Genomic DNA, 18,614 nt, shown 5'->3' with positions numbered 1-18,614 from the left:
TATCAGCTCCCGAACCTGGCGTTCGACACGTTATCAACTTAACGACCTTCTTGTTTTTCATCTAGCATTTCTCGGCTTCCTATTGGTCAAATCGGATCAGGTCAAACCTTCTTGTACTTAAAAGGTCACCTGGAACACTTTTCTATTTGGAACCAACTTTCTAACACTTACGGTTCTCGAGTTACTTTTTGGATGACCTTGAAGACATGGTTCAAGGTCATCGACATTTAAGCATTAGATTTCCCCCTACATCTTGTATATGACTTGAAAATTTCAAAATCGTACCTAAAACAGATTTTGAGATATTCGCCCTGGTTCATTTTTCAGTGGACACCCTGTATTTCAAAAACCCTTTTTATTATTTCGTGGAATTCAGTTTATTTTTATCAGAGGAGTGGTTCCGCAAGTGGTGTAGTTCACAAAGCTTGCGCGGGATGCCATTTATCTCCGAAGTATTTCTACCGTTAAATGAATGTCATCTCTTTATCCTTCCTTACCCCGCGAATACTTGTTATTTCTTTAACTTCTCTGAATATGGTTTGCCAGCGGATTTGTAAATGTACCTCACATGTTGAACGTGTCGCGAATGTTTATAAATTTTGAAGGTGTACCGATGGTAAGGTGTTCCCGCCTTGAATTTCGTAAAATGGCATTCAGACTCATCATAATATCGTTATTCGTTAAGGCAATTTCCACGTGTGTGTCCCAGTTGGAAGGGGTGTGACCCCTTCGCCAATTGGGTAATGAAAGGTCAGTCGTTTGCCGTCGATTTGGCAATGAGAATAGTGACGCTCCATTGATGGACAGGAGGCTCGAACAAAACTAAGCTGCAGAGCCGATCACCCGAAGTTTTTCCTAAGTTTTTCTTGGAACTCAACTTCTGCTCGGAGCTGAATGCTTATTACGATCGGGTCCAACGAAATAACCATTGGTCCTAAGTAGCCTAATCGCCATTGTGCTCGATCTCCGGCTTAACTTAGCCTCGGACTAACTCTCAAAAGCTAACTCGCGATGAGGGTCGAATCTGACCGTGCGTATGCCCAAACTATTGGGCGGGCAGGTAACGCTGGTGTGTTGAGCATTTCTGGTTTCCCAAGGAACCCTTAATGGTGCGTGAACTGAAGTGATTCATCCGTTGCCAACAAAAACTTCATTGAGAGCGCTGGCGCAATTGAAATCAATGCAAGGGGACTGATGAATAAGTATCAAAATGTTGAATATTAGCGTACTTATTATGGGAATTTATATATGGGAAGCTGTTCATGTTGTGTTATTAATTGTATATGTAGAAAATTCGGTTTATTGGTATGTCGATTTCTATATTTTTACTGATCCTGGAGATCTATTTTTTCTTAAATATTAATGACTGAAAAATGATATTTAATTCGTAGTAATTTTGTTTGATTTGGGAGTTCCAAACGCGCCTTATATTTAGTTGAATGACGACAAGGTTTGTTTTAAAGTGAAGTTTTATTTATTTTGGCGTGGTCTTAAAGTTTGGACCACTCCAAAAGACTTCGTTCTCAGAGCGAGAAAGGTTTCCAAGTGAAGAATTTTTACAATACAATATAAAGGAAGCCTCGGTTTGTGACGTCAATGACTCAGTGAAGGGGCTCCTAGGACGCGATGGAAAATTTTGGGAAATAGACCAAGTGAACGATTTACAATACATTAAGAAATGTGGGTTAGTCCGCGGACGATCTAATCCCTTGATGGGTTGTTACATTTGACATGCAGTAACACGTATACAATGAATATATTATTGTATGAGTTTTACAAAGGATTATTTACATCGGTTATTTTCAAGTTTAAATACTAATATTTTACAAAGATTATTTTAGAAAGCTTTTAGTTATATTTTACATTTTACATTCTTTGTTTTACTTTAAACCTATACAAAATTATTTATTTTACCTTATTACTATACATAAAATAACATTTACGAAATTAAGATTAACATTAACTACTTTAATTGATAAAATATTATAGATTTTTAACAGTATAATTAATGTTAGTTCCGCTTTATTAAATCCTCGTAAAACCATTTAAATCTAAATTGAATGATAGTTATAAGCCGGCCTTTTTCTAGACCAGCAGTTTCACTATCGCCAATTGTGAGCGATACGCGTTTCACTCGGGAATAACTTAACTGTAACGGCGGAATAGGTAAGTTAGCTATGGTTCGTTCCACCCTTTATTCCTATTAGCAGGTTGCATGAAAAAGTTACGTTACATACGATATCTTTAGGATAACCATATATCCAGCTTTGAAGTAAATTAGATATTCACTGGATATCCAAATTTCATGGCTATGGAGATCCAGTAGATATTAAAACGCAGGATATTCAATATCCGGAGATTGTTATAGGGACATACTAGAGTTATTAACAATAGAATTTTAATAAAACGTTTAAGTTTAACAATATATGTTCTAAAATTTTATGACAAAGGCTATTTTAAAAAACTCTATAATGTAAATTTAATATCTTCCAGATATTGAATATCCTACTGGATCTCCATACCAATGACATCTGTATATCTAGTGAATATCTAATATACATCAAACCTTGATATATGGATATCCTAAAGATATCGTATCCATTGTGCGCTGGGAAGATAAATACCATTTTTAATTATATTTAAAATTTTTAATAGAAATAACGATTTAAACATCGTAATTGCTAATTAATAAATAAGCGATATATTTACCAAGAAAGAAAAATTTAAAACAACCGGTATTCTATATTTCTAAATTTAATTATCTTAAGATACAGTAGCTAGTTAAACTATATTTTATTTTCTTAAATGAAATTAACTATAGTCCAACGTGAATCCTAAAGACTGACTTTTCAATTTGTTATAATATGTTCCTTTGTTTGATCCTTAAGATATTAAACTTTGATTACAAGTTGTGCAAAAGTTATGTTAAAAGATAAAAATGTTTTAACTATAATGGTGATATTTAAAAACATTAAATAGTTGATTTGTTCTTAAACATAAATATACATATTAGGCTTATAAGTGTTTAAGATTGATTGAAGTAATGATACATAATAAATTTTATTAATGATGAATTCTGTTCTATCCCAAATTGTTCAATCAGCCCATTATTGGTGAAAGTAGATTTTTCTCACGTCATTATACACTTATTAAAGGGAAGTTATTAGTTTTGAATAATAAGGCTTTAGCTAACTCCAAGAACTTCTTTAATAGTTGTAGTTTCTTTAGATCTCTAACATTTACCTAAGGTTTACTGAGTGAAATTCATTTCTAATATTTGTTTATAATCAACGTAATGTCTAATTGATTTATGTGCAAAAATTAGACAATGCACGAGTGAAATTCTTGAAGAGACGTGGAATTTGTCTGACAAATGTTGGTTTATTATTGACATATTGATACATAAACACAAATATAACACTCACCGGTAAATTATGAAAATCACGCACGATTCTCGCTCAAATCGACCATATGAATCATTGCCACCTGAACTCCATTCTACTGTTAATTAACGCTAGTATAGTTTTATAGATTGAGAATTATTGAAAGTAAGAATACTATCGCTAGCATCGCTTATTGCTTAATCTTTGGAACGAAAACGGTTTAAAAATTTGGTAAATATTAAAAGGTGGTAATATCAAGTTTTATACATTTGAAGCCTTCCACAGTGCATTGAGTTGCCATACAAAGGCGAGTCGGGAACATTATCAATGTTAATATATTCTTTAACTCAACCTTATATGTACGTGATAGCACTATCAAAAGCTAGAAGATTTTCTTATTTCTACACAATTAGCCTCGAATAACATTGCTTTCTGAATAAGGATCCCTAAATAAATTCACGTTTTAATGTTTTTTTGAAGAATTCGTAGATCAAAAGCAAAAGAGAAACTGCCAATCCAACAAGAAGAAGAGTGGCGCTAACTCTAATATGCTTCACTTTCAGGGTCGAGAAATCGTAGCCAGAAACATCATTGAATAAATCCATACAGATATCAGCATTCTTAAAATTAGAAAAATATCCTTCAATGAATAAACCACCTTCCACGTATCCAGATATTCTAAGACAATAAATAAAATAAATATAATTAATTTTCCACTAAATAACTATAAACAACTCGTTGGGTTGATACCCATAGATACATAATTGGAAAAATCTCTCTGTGTATAAAGATATTATAGCTAACTAGTTGTTATTTGACTAAGCCCAGGAAACGACCGGTAGGATTTCCACATGGAATCTTAAAACTAAAAATATATTGCACTAAAATTTTTATTAACAAAACCAATGTGCTGTACAAAAATTGTCTTTGTGTACTTAAGTTTTCGTTTTCACGCTTAATATAACGACTTTTCATGTATCCCATCTCGTTAATGATAATCAAAAACGATTTGCGTTAAAATATAAAACTAATACATATTAGTTTCAGGATTAAGTATTATGCTATTATGAATTTAAATTAATTCTTAAACATTTAAACATTTTCACAAGAAACGAAAACACTCAAATATATTCATATCCCCCCCCCCCCCCAAAATTATATTTACTGTACAATCGCTGTATGTCGCTTCGTGGGTGCAATGTAACGGTTACCTTTTCTTTGGTTTTCATTTTTCTAAGCTGTTGGTCTTGCGGCAAAAAGGGAAAATAGGCCTCCCTCTATACATAAGTCACTAACAGTGCGCCTGAACTTGCGCAGCCAAGTTACGCCATTGATGAAAAGTAGCAGTTTTCCTATTATATACGCCCTTTAAATATTTCCTTAAAAAATTAAATTGTTAAATTAATTATAATAAATAATAATAATAAATAATAATAATAAATAATAATAATAAATAATAATAATAAATAATAATAATAAAAAATAATAATAAATAATAATAATAAATAATAATAATAAATAATAATAAATAATAATAATAATCAGCTAGGCTAATACCCAAGGCACCACCTTAGGCCCAAGTCATCAAGCGACCTAATTTTGGAATAAGGAAAACTCTTTAAGAAGTGTTTGTTGTGTATTGAAAATCTTATGTTTCGCTTCTATTGTTTTGACGAACAACCATGGCAAAAGTTCCCATGAATTAGACTTCTGTTCTTTTTTTAAATCGCAAAAATTCCATTTGAAGAAGCTCAATTGCTAGAGGTAGATGAGTTTCAACGCAAAACTTAAAACCCAACAAATATCAAATTGCGAACGAAAATTTATAACTGAATTTTTTTGTGAATTTTTGCTTACGCTCATAGTTGCAAAGACAGGTACTTCACATTAAACTAGAAATTAGTTACATAAAGAAAGCTTCAACCTTACATTCTTTTAAGCGGTTCAATTTCCGGGCCCTCGTAACCTTTTCTGATAGGAAAACAAAAGTGTTCTTTAAAGTAATTCTCTTTAGAAAGGTGAAATCTCATTTCGAACGTATCACAATCCAAAACCATGCAATAAATTGCCAATAAGACTGACAAGTCCACCAGAACAATCAGGGAACTTCGATATATTTTTCCGAGAAGATCTTCAATGTCGGTCTCAAAAACCTCGTAGAAACCTCCATTTGCCTCGACTTGTCTGCCCACGGTCTGTATAGTTTTATCTCGAGAATCCTTTGAATAAATAACCATTATAGGAAATTATATTATTTTACTTTTGCAGGCATCCGATGCTTTTTTTTAATTTTGAGTGAAACATTCGTCATATAATACCTTTCTTAATAATATTATTATTATTATTTACCATTTATCCGTCGTAGTTCATAGGTAAAATTTTGAAATTTCTGTCTTATATGTTAAAAGTAAATAAATAATTTTATAAATGTTTTAGTTTTTGTTTAAAATAATACTGTTTGCAAGAATATATTTGTTCATAAGATTTATAAATAAGTTTTATTTATGCTTGGTTTCCACTAGCGCGCGTTTCTCAAATTTTGGTACAAGCACTTTTTTAGGCGCGTTATTAAATAACACTATGACGGGCGCTAGTGGAAATTAAGCTTAAGGTTTTCAAGGCTAGCGTCACTCTCCGTTCTGAGATAACTAAATGCTTCAAACCAATCTGTAATGACATCCAATCAAATAACGAGTATTGGTGGACCATTACGTTTCTGTTAAACAGAGTTAATTGACAATATTTGTTGTAGCAAATGTTGTTTTAAGAAAAATAAGTTTCATTCTCGGAGACATTAGCACATGGTAAATTAGATAAATTTATACAAAAACCAATTCTCTGAACTGAAAAATTCGTGTTTTTTCTTTAAATTTGTACGGCTAAGAAGGGACAGATATTCAAATAATCCTAGTAACGGAGTTCATGTAACTTTACAAAAAATATTTTGTGTTGTACATTTTTTCAGAAAGATGATATTCATAGCAGAGATCAATGCGGATTAGATTATGTTAGAACTATAGAAGAGTAAAAATGCGCAATTTGGTCAAAGAAGTTTATATCAGGACACTCTCCGGGCCTACGCCACTTGTGGTCGCAATAGCCGTGCTTTTATTTGTGAAATGAAAATAATATGAATTTGTTGTTATTTTTATGTTAATTAATGCTTAATTTGATTTTATTAGCTATTGAACTGTTCAACTCTTAAATAAAAATTTCATATAGTTGTTACATAATCTGATCCGCTTTGACCTTTGCCATGAACATCATCGGGCTGCAAAAATGTTTTTAAAACAGATTGTTGTTTTGTAAAGTTACAGGAATTCTGTATCTATTTTAATATTTATCCCTCTCTACAAATTCCAAGAATACACACGGTTTATTTTTAGTTCGGAGATCTGGTTTTAGTATAATAAATGCCTCTTTTATAAAATGGTGCGAACGTTGAACGTTTTTAGAAATTTAAATAAAAATTAAAAATTAAAAGACAATTCTTAAGAAAGCAAATGAGAGTAAAAAATATTCAAGTTTGTGAATTCGCGAAAGAAACAAGTCTAGGCGGCGCTCAATAGTGTGAGATAGCGCACTGTCTATATCAACTATATCGTTTACTTTCAAAATACGATACAATATTTTAATTAGTGGAAAATTTACTGAAGTGATAGTACCATAAAATAACCAAACTGTGTAAAAATATTATAAAAGTATTAACACTTTATGGCTTCAACTTTATCCAAGAAGTTAAGTTATAAATGTAACAGTACACATGGCGCTAAAAGCGTCTGCTTATAAGCTATAACTTTAAACGAAACAAAAAGGAAGTGTACAAATAATTTAAGATCGCGATTGGAAATTTTATCATTGAAACCACCATCAGAAACCAAAGTGAACTGTCCTAACTCGAAAATGTATTTTAAAATTGTTTTCATTCGTTGTATTGAAACGATCTCTCGTTTTGATGATTCTAATCGGTAAATGACTACTTAGCAAAAGCGACATATCACTGAAAGGTTTCTAAACTCTACCTTTGCGCCTATAAAAATATGAACAGAGAGATAGTTTCATATGACACTGTATATTCTACCAGATGGCTGAGTACTATAATCAGTCTCTTAGGTCCTTGGCTGGCCGAGAACTCTCTTTGCTTTACTGGCCCGTCGACTTACGTTCTAAAACTCCTCATCCAACCAAAGACTGCAGATTATCTTAGCACAGGAACTGTAGCCAAAATAATGAAACCGGAAAGAATTGAATCAAAGCTGACATTTTGCAACTGTATCGATATTGGGGCACTCTTTCACCTGGTGTGGTGTCCCACACTCGCGAGTTAATGCAGTTTCCACCATTTTGTAAAATGGTGACTAAAATATTTAAAATAACCAATAAATCAGGTTCTACTTATCTGATTGACTTGTAGCAAACAAAACATATGACGTAATTTACCTTTTTTTTTAAATAATTTTACTGTATAGCGAACCGCAAGCTCGTAATCAGACCAGTAAGTTGTTGATATTCAGAAGAAATAGCGTGTTTTTTAATTTTTCAAGTTTTGTGAGATGTTTCTGCTATGTAGCTGTATTAAAATTTCGTTTAAAAATAATACGCTTAATTTTATAATCCGCCATCTTGGAAAATGTTGGCCAAAATCAATAAAATACCAAATTACTCAACTTGTATTTGACCAACTTGCATGCACAAGATTTTAAAATGTACCTTAGGTCAAACCGCATTATTTATTATGTATGATATAAAGTTCTGTAACGAACGGGAAGTTGGAAATCCGAAGTTCAATTTAACCGTAGAACGATCTTAACGGCTAGTTCAAAAATATTTTTCTGCCAATACTTCCATCGAAAAGGCAGTGAAACCGAATACTGTTATGGAAATCGAGGAAATTACTTTGAGAATGAATGTCAGTATTCCTTAGCAGAATTACAAGAAACAGCTTGAAGTTTTTGCAAAGGAGAAGAAGCATATAGGTAGTTAAAATCAATTAAAACATAAATTTAGAAATCACTACAGCGATCGCATTTCCAATACCACTGTAGAGGGTAAAGATAGTGTTTTATGTTTTTTGCGATACCGTTGAAAAGCTGTTAACAATTTGTTTCTAATATAATATGGTATAATGTGCGTAACACCTTCCTCGTCCGTTAACGCATGACAAGTCGTGCATAGAAATAACCAGTACTTACCTGCGGACGAAGTTGGATCCTTTGGGAAAATTTAAAAGAAACTAGTAGTTTTTATTAACTAGTCAGAATTATTGGAGACCATATTGTTTAAATTAGTATTCAACGAAGTAGTCAGCAAAACTTCAATGACGGAGACGAAAGTTAAAAGGAACAAAAACTGGTTTATTATTAAATGAACATATAAACAATAATTAGTTAAATGCTAGTGAACAACACCATATAACGCGGATTGATCAATAGCAGCATGCGGTTATATACCAAGATTTCAACCGTGGTTTCTTTAGATAACGTTAAAGAATAATCAGGTTTATTGTTAAAAAATACTCCTGATAGTCTACGCATGGTAGATGTATTTTGTGTCATCACTTTATTTTTCAACACATATACGCGAAAGCCGTGGTGTCTCATCTATTTAGTGAACACGCATACTCACGAGCAATCAGGGTCCATTTCTTAACTCAAAAAGCCATATGAAATGTTATGTTCAATTCTTTACCGAACATAGACATAAGTCTGAAGGAAAATATCAGACGCAACCCCATTGAAATGATGTACAATGTCATATCATGACTTATGAGGCCCTAGAAGGTTACTGTGGTGCTAGCGTGATAACATCAGAGCACTACGTGGTGTTTCGTATGCTTCATTGGAAGCCCTTATACATGTCAATCAGATAAATAGAACCAGAGTTATTGGTTATTTGGTAGATTTTAGCTGCCATTTTCCAAGATGGTGGAACAACACACCACGTGAAAAAGAGACCCAAAATCTATTATGTTGAAAATTTTCAGCTTGGTTTTAAATTGGTTCTCGTTTAAAATGTATTTTTCTTGAACTATCTGCAGAGGTGAAAAACAATGATCACCCCCATAATTTTTCTCAATTGGTTTTTTCGGAATCAGTCAACGCCGAAATAATTCACTTCATTTGTAATTTATGATTTGGTTAATAAATCTAACTTGAATGAACTTAAAAAGAATTTAGGAAATTAGATTATTATGTAAGCAATCCGGTGGTTATTTCAGAATTCATCCATACGCCGAGTAGGTTTTAGCTTTAAACGATAAAATAAATGTAATTACTTCTTTTCGGATGCTAAAATTCGGGTCTTAAAATCCCAGAAATGCACGAAGGTACTAGATACCGAACGGTTTGTGAATCCAGAAAGATGAGACTTCTCAGCGGGAGTCGAGGGTAAGAATAAACAGTAAACCTATTGGTTTACTTTTATATTTTACCTTGAAAGCGTTGTAAGCGGTTGAACGTGTGGGAAACATAACTTCCGTATCTCCAATTAAATCCTCCATTGTGTCGAAATATACTTTGTGTTCTGGCAATGTCAACTTGGATAACAATGTTCCGCTGAAGCACGCTGTGATGATGAAAAACGAAATTAACCACAGAGCGAAATAGGCCTTTGTTGAGTAGGTTTCACTTTTAGATTTCATCTCCATACCTATGTTAAATAACACTTTATCAGATTATAAAAGACGTGTCTCTAGATAGTTTTCCTGGATATCATGACGTTTTTTGATTTATCGACAGCGATTAAGTACACATAAGGATGTAAAAATACAATTTTTATTTATCCCGAATATCAGAAAGTTGATTCTTTCTTCATCAAAATGAATGGCTTTATATTTATCCAGCTTTCAATGTATTGATTAGGTTGCATATACAATATTTTGTTCAACTACATGTACAATTTAAAAAATATTTTCATAACATTTGGATTCAAACGAAATGATCGAATGAATAAATCACCCAACCTATCAAAAACCAAACCGTATTAAAATATCTTTAAAAATTGTGCTGCACAACAATGATTAATAAATATATAGTGCAAAAAAAGTAAATGTAATCTTAGAGTCTCCTACCTTGCATTAACAGAAGACCCGAAATATGAAGGTATTCTTTTGAAACATCACATTTCTCGGCTTTGAATTTTAATTTAAGAAATAAACACCGAGCAAATATGTCAATATTAATAGACACAAATATGCAAAACCAAATCTGAAAAGATATGCATTTCGTTAATATGCAACACATGTAGATATTGTGTTATCACGCTAGTGATAAGAACTAAAAATATAATTGGTCTATTCTGGCAACATTGTTGACTGATTTTTTTTCTTCTTTATTTAGTTCATGTTCTTGACATCATCTCCGCACCAATGTTCTGCTAATTTGTTATTTTAATGTTACTTTAATAAACAGTCTTTTAACAGACGACTAGTTATGACCTCATAGTAACAATACATGGTGTCAGAAGTCTTCAGAGTCAAATGGTACTTAGTTGATTTGGAGTTTTTCGGGTAATCACTGTCTATGCCGACGACTGAACAAAAGTTAATTCACTCCTTTATGTCAAGGCGATAAATCGTAGATCGTCTTCGACACTTTCAAGTTTGCTTCAGCGGAGCGACTGGCTTATGACAAGTTCATGGAGCAGTTTGATACCCATTTCATTGGCAAGCGCAATATTCCATATGATTAGGCAAGATTCATAAGCCGTGTTCAGGCAGGTGTGGAAGAGCTCATCACCCAGCTTCACGCCTTGGCAAAGTACTCCGAGTTTGGAGCTTGTACGAGATAGGTTTATCGTTGGTCTACGTGACAAGTTCCTGTCGCAGATATTTCAGTTTTATTAAGATCTGACGAGGCAGAAAGCCGTCAGTTAGGCCCAACAAGTTGAAGTGGTCAAGCGACAGCAGCACGAGTTAAGTGGTGAGACATCCAGAAGTATTTCTCCTTCGAGAGTGATCGAGAGACTGTAGACCAAATCCCGGAACGATGAAAGGAGTACACCCAACAGGAGAAATCGTCAGCGAAATGAAAGAGGGGTGACCATGCGGAGAATCACAAAAGAGAGCCTTTCAAGCTACGTGCAACACATGTTGTAGGAAAGGTCATTTCCAAACGCAGTGCTGAACTAAGCAGATGAAAAATGCAGCAGGTCACTGAGAAACAAAATCTAATGCAAACTTTCCTGGGAGCACTGACCGAAAGCCTAGAGCGTAACCGTTGGATGGTGAACGTCAAAGCCAATGGCGAGTTGGTCAAGTTTAAGGTTTACACGGCGCCTGAAGTAAATGACGTCCGTGAATCCGTAGCGAGGCACTTGAAGGCCAAGATAAAACCAGCAGACAGACAACGTTTTGATCCTGGACCAACTCATTTGCATCGCACGGGGTTTTTCACTGTAAAGATGGCATGTGGAGGAACCAAGATCCGACACAAACTTTGTTCTGAAGCGTGTGAGACATCCACTCATAGGGCTACGAGCCAGCACTTGTCTACGAGCTATTCAAAGTTCATCCCAGTAGCGAAATCTATCAACTCCCTATGCTAGAACCAAGGCCAGAATTTCCATAGCTTTTCGATGTTCTTGGCAAAGTCCCACAGGAGTATCGTATTCAGCTGAGCCCTAGAGCATTTCCAAACGCCATGTTGGCACCCAGACGAGTTTTAATACCACTTATTGGGCCAGCTGAAGGAGCAGCCAACAGATTGGTGCGCATCAATTGTCATTGCATGGAAGCCGTCCGGGGGCTCTACGGGTTTGCATTGATTTCACGTTGCTGAACAAGAGTGTTGCGAGAGAGAGAGAGATTCATGATGCCTGCAGTGGGCTATCTTTTGGGGCTGCTAGCAGATGCCAAAGTCATCAGCCAGCTCGATTGTAATTTGGATTTTTGCCAGGTGCCTCTTCGTGAAACCTCTATGAAGTTGACCTTGTTCATAACGCCTTTTGGAACATTCTACTTCAACAGATTTCCTTTTTGTTTATGCACGTCAGCCAATCATTACCCGAAGCGTATCTCCAAGAGGATATCATTGTTTGGAGTGCAAACCAGGAGGAACATGACCGACTGCGCTAGACAAAAATGGCATAACGCTCAATGGATACAAATGCCAGTTCCTTTAGGGTAAAATAAAATGTTTGTGAAAAATAGTTGGGGCTTTTGGAATCAAGCCTGATGATGCGAAGTTCCAAGCAATTCAGGAGATAAAGCCACCGACTGATGTGTCGGGGGTTCGAGGATTTTTGGGAATCAAGCGAAGTTAATTCGAAACCTGGTGGAGAGGATGCAGCCACTGCATAACTAACTCAGCTAAAAGAATTTTTGGGATTCAGACCAACGACAGCTAGAAGCTTTCCAGTTCCTGGTGAAGAAGCGGACGAAAGATCCTATTCTCTGAGTATTCAGTTCATCCAGAGAGACTACAGTTTCCGCGAATGCGTCAAATTTCGGCATTGGAGCTCTGATCCGACAGAAAGAAGAAGATGGCTCGCAAAAAGTCATAGCTTACACCTCCAAGACTCACATCGAGAGGGAAGCACTTGTGCTGACATGATCATGAGAAAGATTCAAGGAATAAATAACGGGTATCAGGTTCGTGCTCGAGACTGATCATAAGCCACTACTATCGTTACTGCAGATCAAGGAGCTGGAAGATTTATCCCCAAGGTTGATACTCCAAGTACGATGTGGTAGTCGTATGATGTCAAGTACATTCCAGGAAATGATTTGGTTCCACCAGATACGCTATCACGAAATCCCCTCAAGGAGACCGATCATGAGCTCCAGAATGAAGTTGCAAGTCACTTACAAATCGTGACTGCGTCCTTACCAGCAACCGATCAGAAAATTACTGCAGTCCTCAAGTGTCAGCTGTAAGATGAAACCAGCTTAAAGGTGACAACATATATCCTGAGAAAGGGGCAGGAGAAACGAAAAGTAAAATCCAATTGCTAGGTTTTCTATCCGTCTCGTCATGAACAGCCCGTTGAGGATTCTGACGTCAATGCGTAAAGATATCATTCAGTGGTTACATGAGGGATATTTAGGAATTGTAAAATGTCTGGAACGCGCCAAAAAGTCAGTTTGGTGGCCAGGGATTTTGAAAGAAATAGAATATTTAGGGTGTAGTTGCGAGAAGTGTGCCATCAACCCTTGTTGACAACGCAGTTTCCTAACCGACCCTGAAATGAAATTTTGCACTACGACGCTATGTGGTCTCTTTAAATATCAGATTACCTCTCATTTTTTTAAACTTATTCAACTGCGGGACCAAACGGCTTAAACGAATGTCAATGAAACAATGTCCGTTTTCGAAAGGTACGGGGAAAAAATGGTTCCCAGCTAGCAACAACATGACTATGGCTTTCTGTCATACCATTACAGCCTCAAATTCTCACAGGGCAATAGTTTTATCCAATCGGCAGTCAAGATAGTAAAAGGCCAATTGAAGAAATCAGAAGATCCCTTCCTAGGACTTCTGGCGTATGGATCAACACCGCTAATGAATGGTTATAGCCTGGCAGTACTTCCAATGAGCAGACGAATACGAACTACGGTTCCAACAAGTTCATCCGTTCTGCTACCAACAGTTGCCCCTCGACAAGTTTTGGTCCAGAGCGAGCCACGATCGAAGTAAAATTACGGTCCCCGTCATGGTACGAGGGAAATGTCTGCTCTCAAAGAAAGCGACCAAGTGCTGATCATTGATAAAAGGATAGAAGGTTGAATCAACAAGTGAGCAGATCGTCCAAGGTCTTTCGTCGTAGCCCCGTCAAATGGTAAAATTCAACGGAATCAGTATAATTTCGTTCCGTTTCCTTAGCCAGATTCAGATTCCTATGGTACCAACGTGTTATCAGACATGGCACCAGCGCAGTGAATTGAGGGTGTTGAGAAAGCAGGGAATCTCCAAGGAGATATCATTGTTGGCAGTGAAAACACGGAGGAACGTGACCGACACCTCAGGGAGTCACTGGCTGCGCTAGACAAGAATGGCATAACGCTCAACGGAAGCAAATGCCAGTTTGGTAAGGCTAGAGATCAACCCTCTAATGGATGTCGCAGAGGTCAAAAGTAAACGACCACCATAGTATTCGCTTCTGCATTTTCCCTGAATCTACTCGAAAGTCGCGTTCACACATTGCCTGAATATCGAATCAAATTGATTCAAAATATTTCGACGGAGTTGTTTGAACCAGGCTTAATCGTTTTAAACCATTTTCTACCACTTACGTACGAACGTAGCTAATTTGCCTTGATATCGATTCAAGTCGACTCAAAACCTTTCCAAGGAGTTGTATGTACGCAGCTTTAGTGGCGATCAGGCCCGAACTCGCCATAGGGCAAATCGGGCAAATGCCCGATGGGCCGGTGTGGTCAAAGGGACGTGAGGCCTTCTAGCCAGCATGACAATGTATTGTTTTTGTGAGAAGTAGGGGCCGACGTTACTAAAATGCCAGGGCCGATTTTAGGTCCCAGTCCGGACCACGCGTACCTGGTGGCGATAAGAGGGTGTATTGAACGACGAGTTTTGTAGGTAGGCCGCAGGGGGAAACAACCAACCCATCCATGTAGCACTGGTTACCTCAATTGAAAAGATACGCGCAACTGCGTATGCGTTCGAAAAGAGTCGTTTGGGTTTTCCAGACAGTATACTCCAGGTTGACTGGTAGATAGTCGCAGAGTAATCAACATAGTTCGAAGCAGTTTCATTTGGTGGTAAAGGAAATAAACTCACATCAGTCTTCTAATTGAAAAAAATTGGTAAATATGCATAAATGTAACGTGAGATATGAACTTATCAAGTTAGTTTGATATAAATACATTTTCAAGAAATAATCCTATTAGTCCCGTAGCTTCATTTGAGTTGATGAAAGTGCCAATCTCCAAAATACCGTCAGTTTCAACAACGTTCTCGGAATTCAGCCTAAAAGTTTTTTTAAATCATAATTAATCAAACTAATATCCAAAAATTTAAAATAGGACTGATTTTCGACGCAATCGGTGTAATGAAAAGGATATAATTATTTACGGATATTACATACGTTATATTGAGTCGGGATAAAGCATCATTGAAAAATTCACGAAATAGTCCCTCAACTTTAATTTCACCCGAACTTAATGTTCGCAGATCGTGCAAGAATGGTATCTGAAATAGATGAAATTAAATTAAGGTTTTAGATAAGAGTGAAATAGTTGTTATTGAGCAAATCTGTATGGGCCAAACTTATATTTTTGTGCCTAAGCTTTGATACCACTCAAACGGCCGATTTCTTACCAATCCTGATTTGGCACTGTCGCGCGTTTTCACTATGAAGTTCTTAAAGATTAAAGCAGTTAGAGTTTGATGTCTATTTTCAATTTCGGATTCCGTTAAATCTGTTATGCCAGAGGTAACAAACGGAGTAATCATTTTTATCTTTCTTAAACGGAATTTATGATTTTGTGTAAAGAAAAGGGAAATTTTTGTTGGTCGTTTCCTATTTTAATTTCATTTAATACATGACAAGAACTAACAATATTCGATTTTCACTAGAGCTTTTTATTTCTACTTTTTCGCGCATCGTGATTGCACCGTTATTCAACAAAATTATAATTAACATAATTGAATTGAATTATGTTGGTTTATTAAAACGCATTTAGTATTAGTTAATTTGCATCACCTGTCAAAATTTTAAGTTAAAATTTGTAGTAGCGCGTGTCCGAGATGTCTTAATTCTCATATTATATCCTAACACGAGTCGAAAGTGTGAATTCTACAAATTTTGACAAGAAAAAACTTTTATTCGCGTACAACTCACGCGCAAAGCCAAATTCGACTACACACGAATTAATACCAACTAAATCTCTGAAGATCTTCATCTAATCACAAACGCTGAAAATTTAAATCATCTTTTTTATTTTTAATCACATGGTTGACTCAGCCTGACACTCATCTGCAATTTAAAAATTCATTCTGCTACTGAACTAGAACTGTATTGAACGGATTTGATTCTCTTAAATCGTCCAAACTGTCTCAATGCTAAAGATTTTTGTCTAATCTCAGCAGTTGTGTCATCAAAAATGTGTTGATTAAACAGTGTTTTTTTGTTGAAAACTAACGTTACAGACTGACACAGTGATGCTATTCAACCAATCAGCAAAGCTCAATTCTCATTGGTTGATAACGAAAGTGTCTTTGTGCAATTTGCTTTCCCACTATTTCTAGGGTTTAACGTCATCTGTTCCGTCGTTTTCCCTTAACCTTAAGTTCAGCTGCAAAATGGGAAAAAATGACTAGCCGAACCGAAAAAACAAGTCGAGTATTGGTCAATTCAAAAGTCATTTCTAGTAAATTACAAGTTACTCTGAAATGAAATGTGCATTTCTGGATGGCGGGATAATCAATAACCTAAAAGATTTTTTATTAAATTGGTGTTAAAGTTGAGATACGTTGAAATAGAAGCCAATGATTGACCACGGTTTTTGACTCGTCAGAAAGTTTTAAATAGTAAAACGGTCTGGCTGGTGACCCTTGGCGTTCCATAAATGGCGTCATATACATTATTTTACTATCATAAGACGCGAAGAAGTAAAACAGTTAAATGTTCTTACAGAAAACGAAGCTCAATTTGGGGAACACACACGGCACTTTAGTCGATAGACCTTCAAGACAAAACGTTGTTCTAAAAAACTGTCCATTTTGATGTTGCTGCAAAAGTGACTTAACGCGGGGTAACGAAGTTAAATTTACTGAAACACCCTATATAATTTTGTTTTGCTTCCAAAATAATAAGTTTAAAGGTGGCCTTACTTGGGTATGTCCGAATTTCAGCGTTTTACTTCCTAAAGTCATGTCGCACACAATGTTTTGGTCGCTGTCTGCAAGAAAATATCGCTTATTTAATATGTCTACCGGGTGTTACGGATCAGTTGGTCAACAAATCAAGACCGTGTAGAAAACTTCTAATGGACGTGGGTCCTTAAGTGCTTCGTCAATTTCGTTTCCGAGAAATGGCTTCCTAAAGAAACTATCCCGAAAACTGATACAACGCCTTAAAACTGACGAATCCTATCTTTCCTTGAACCAAATTGTTTGTATAAAATCATCAGATGTTTTTATCGGTGAAGTGAGGAAATTAATAACAACATAAGTTTATAATTATGCCCTTATTATAATTAAGTAACACCATTTTAGATTTATGCCATGTCAAATAACGGTTAAAATGCTTCCTTTTAAACGCTTCTTTCAACCATTTCTTCGAACGAAAAACGATTTGTTCATCTTAGAGCGAAAGCGTGAGAGCAATTAGTGTAGAAATGGGAAAATACTTTATGTTGTAAAACAACATTTGTTATAAATACAGGCTATGCCAATGAAAAATATAATATAATATAATTATATATTATATAATAATTATTATAAATATTATATAATTATATATTTATAATTATAATATAATTATATATTTATAATTATAATATAATTTAAAATATAAATTTAATTATTATAAATATTATATAATTATATATTTATAATTATAATATAATATAAAATATAAATTTAATTATTATAAATATTATATAATTATATATTTATAATTATAATATAATTTAAAATATAAATTTAATTATTATAATTATATTATTGATTATAATAAAATTTAAAATATAAATTTAATTATTATAAATATTATATAATTATATATTTATAATTATAATATAATTTAAAATATAAATTTAATTATTATAAATATTATATAATTATATATTTATAATTATAATATAATTTAAGATATAAATTTAATTATTATAAATATTATATAATTATATATTTATAAATATAATATAATTTAAAATATAATTTTAAAATAATAAAAAAAATTGGTACAGTCCAACCTGAATTCGGCGTTAAAAACCACCTCCAGTGTCTTTGTAGTACAATTTTCCAAAAATGAACCTATATCGACGCGTAATTGTTTCAATTAATTCCCTCTACATTCATTTCGCTTTGCTAAGCGAATTGTGATTCGAATAAAAAACGAACGTTGGTTTTTCCTTGATACCTTTTTCTAGTGAATCTGTCATTTTTTGCCTCCCTATTCGAAAAAGGGCTCTAGGAAACAGAAACGTCACTTTCGATATGCAACGGTATTTGACTAATGACTGTTTATGTCTTAAGTCTATTAAGTCTGTTTGAACGACTATAAGTAAGTTTTTTGTTGGTTCTCAGTCCGCTACATGTTTGAATAAGT

The sequence above is a fragment of the Leiobunum rupestre genome, chromosome 8 (assembly GCF_980474605.1).
Source record: "Leiobunum rupestre chromosome 8, qqLeiRupe1.1.hap1, whole genome shotgun sequence".
NCBI lineage: Eukaryota > Metazoa > Arthropoda > Arachnida > Opiliones > Sclerosomatidae > Leiobunum > Leiobunum rupestre.
The sequence above is the reverse complement of the archived record's forward strand: the minus strand, read 5'-3'. Positions refer to the sequence as shown.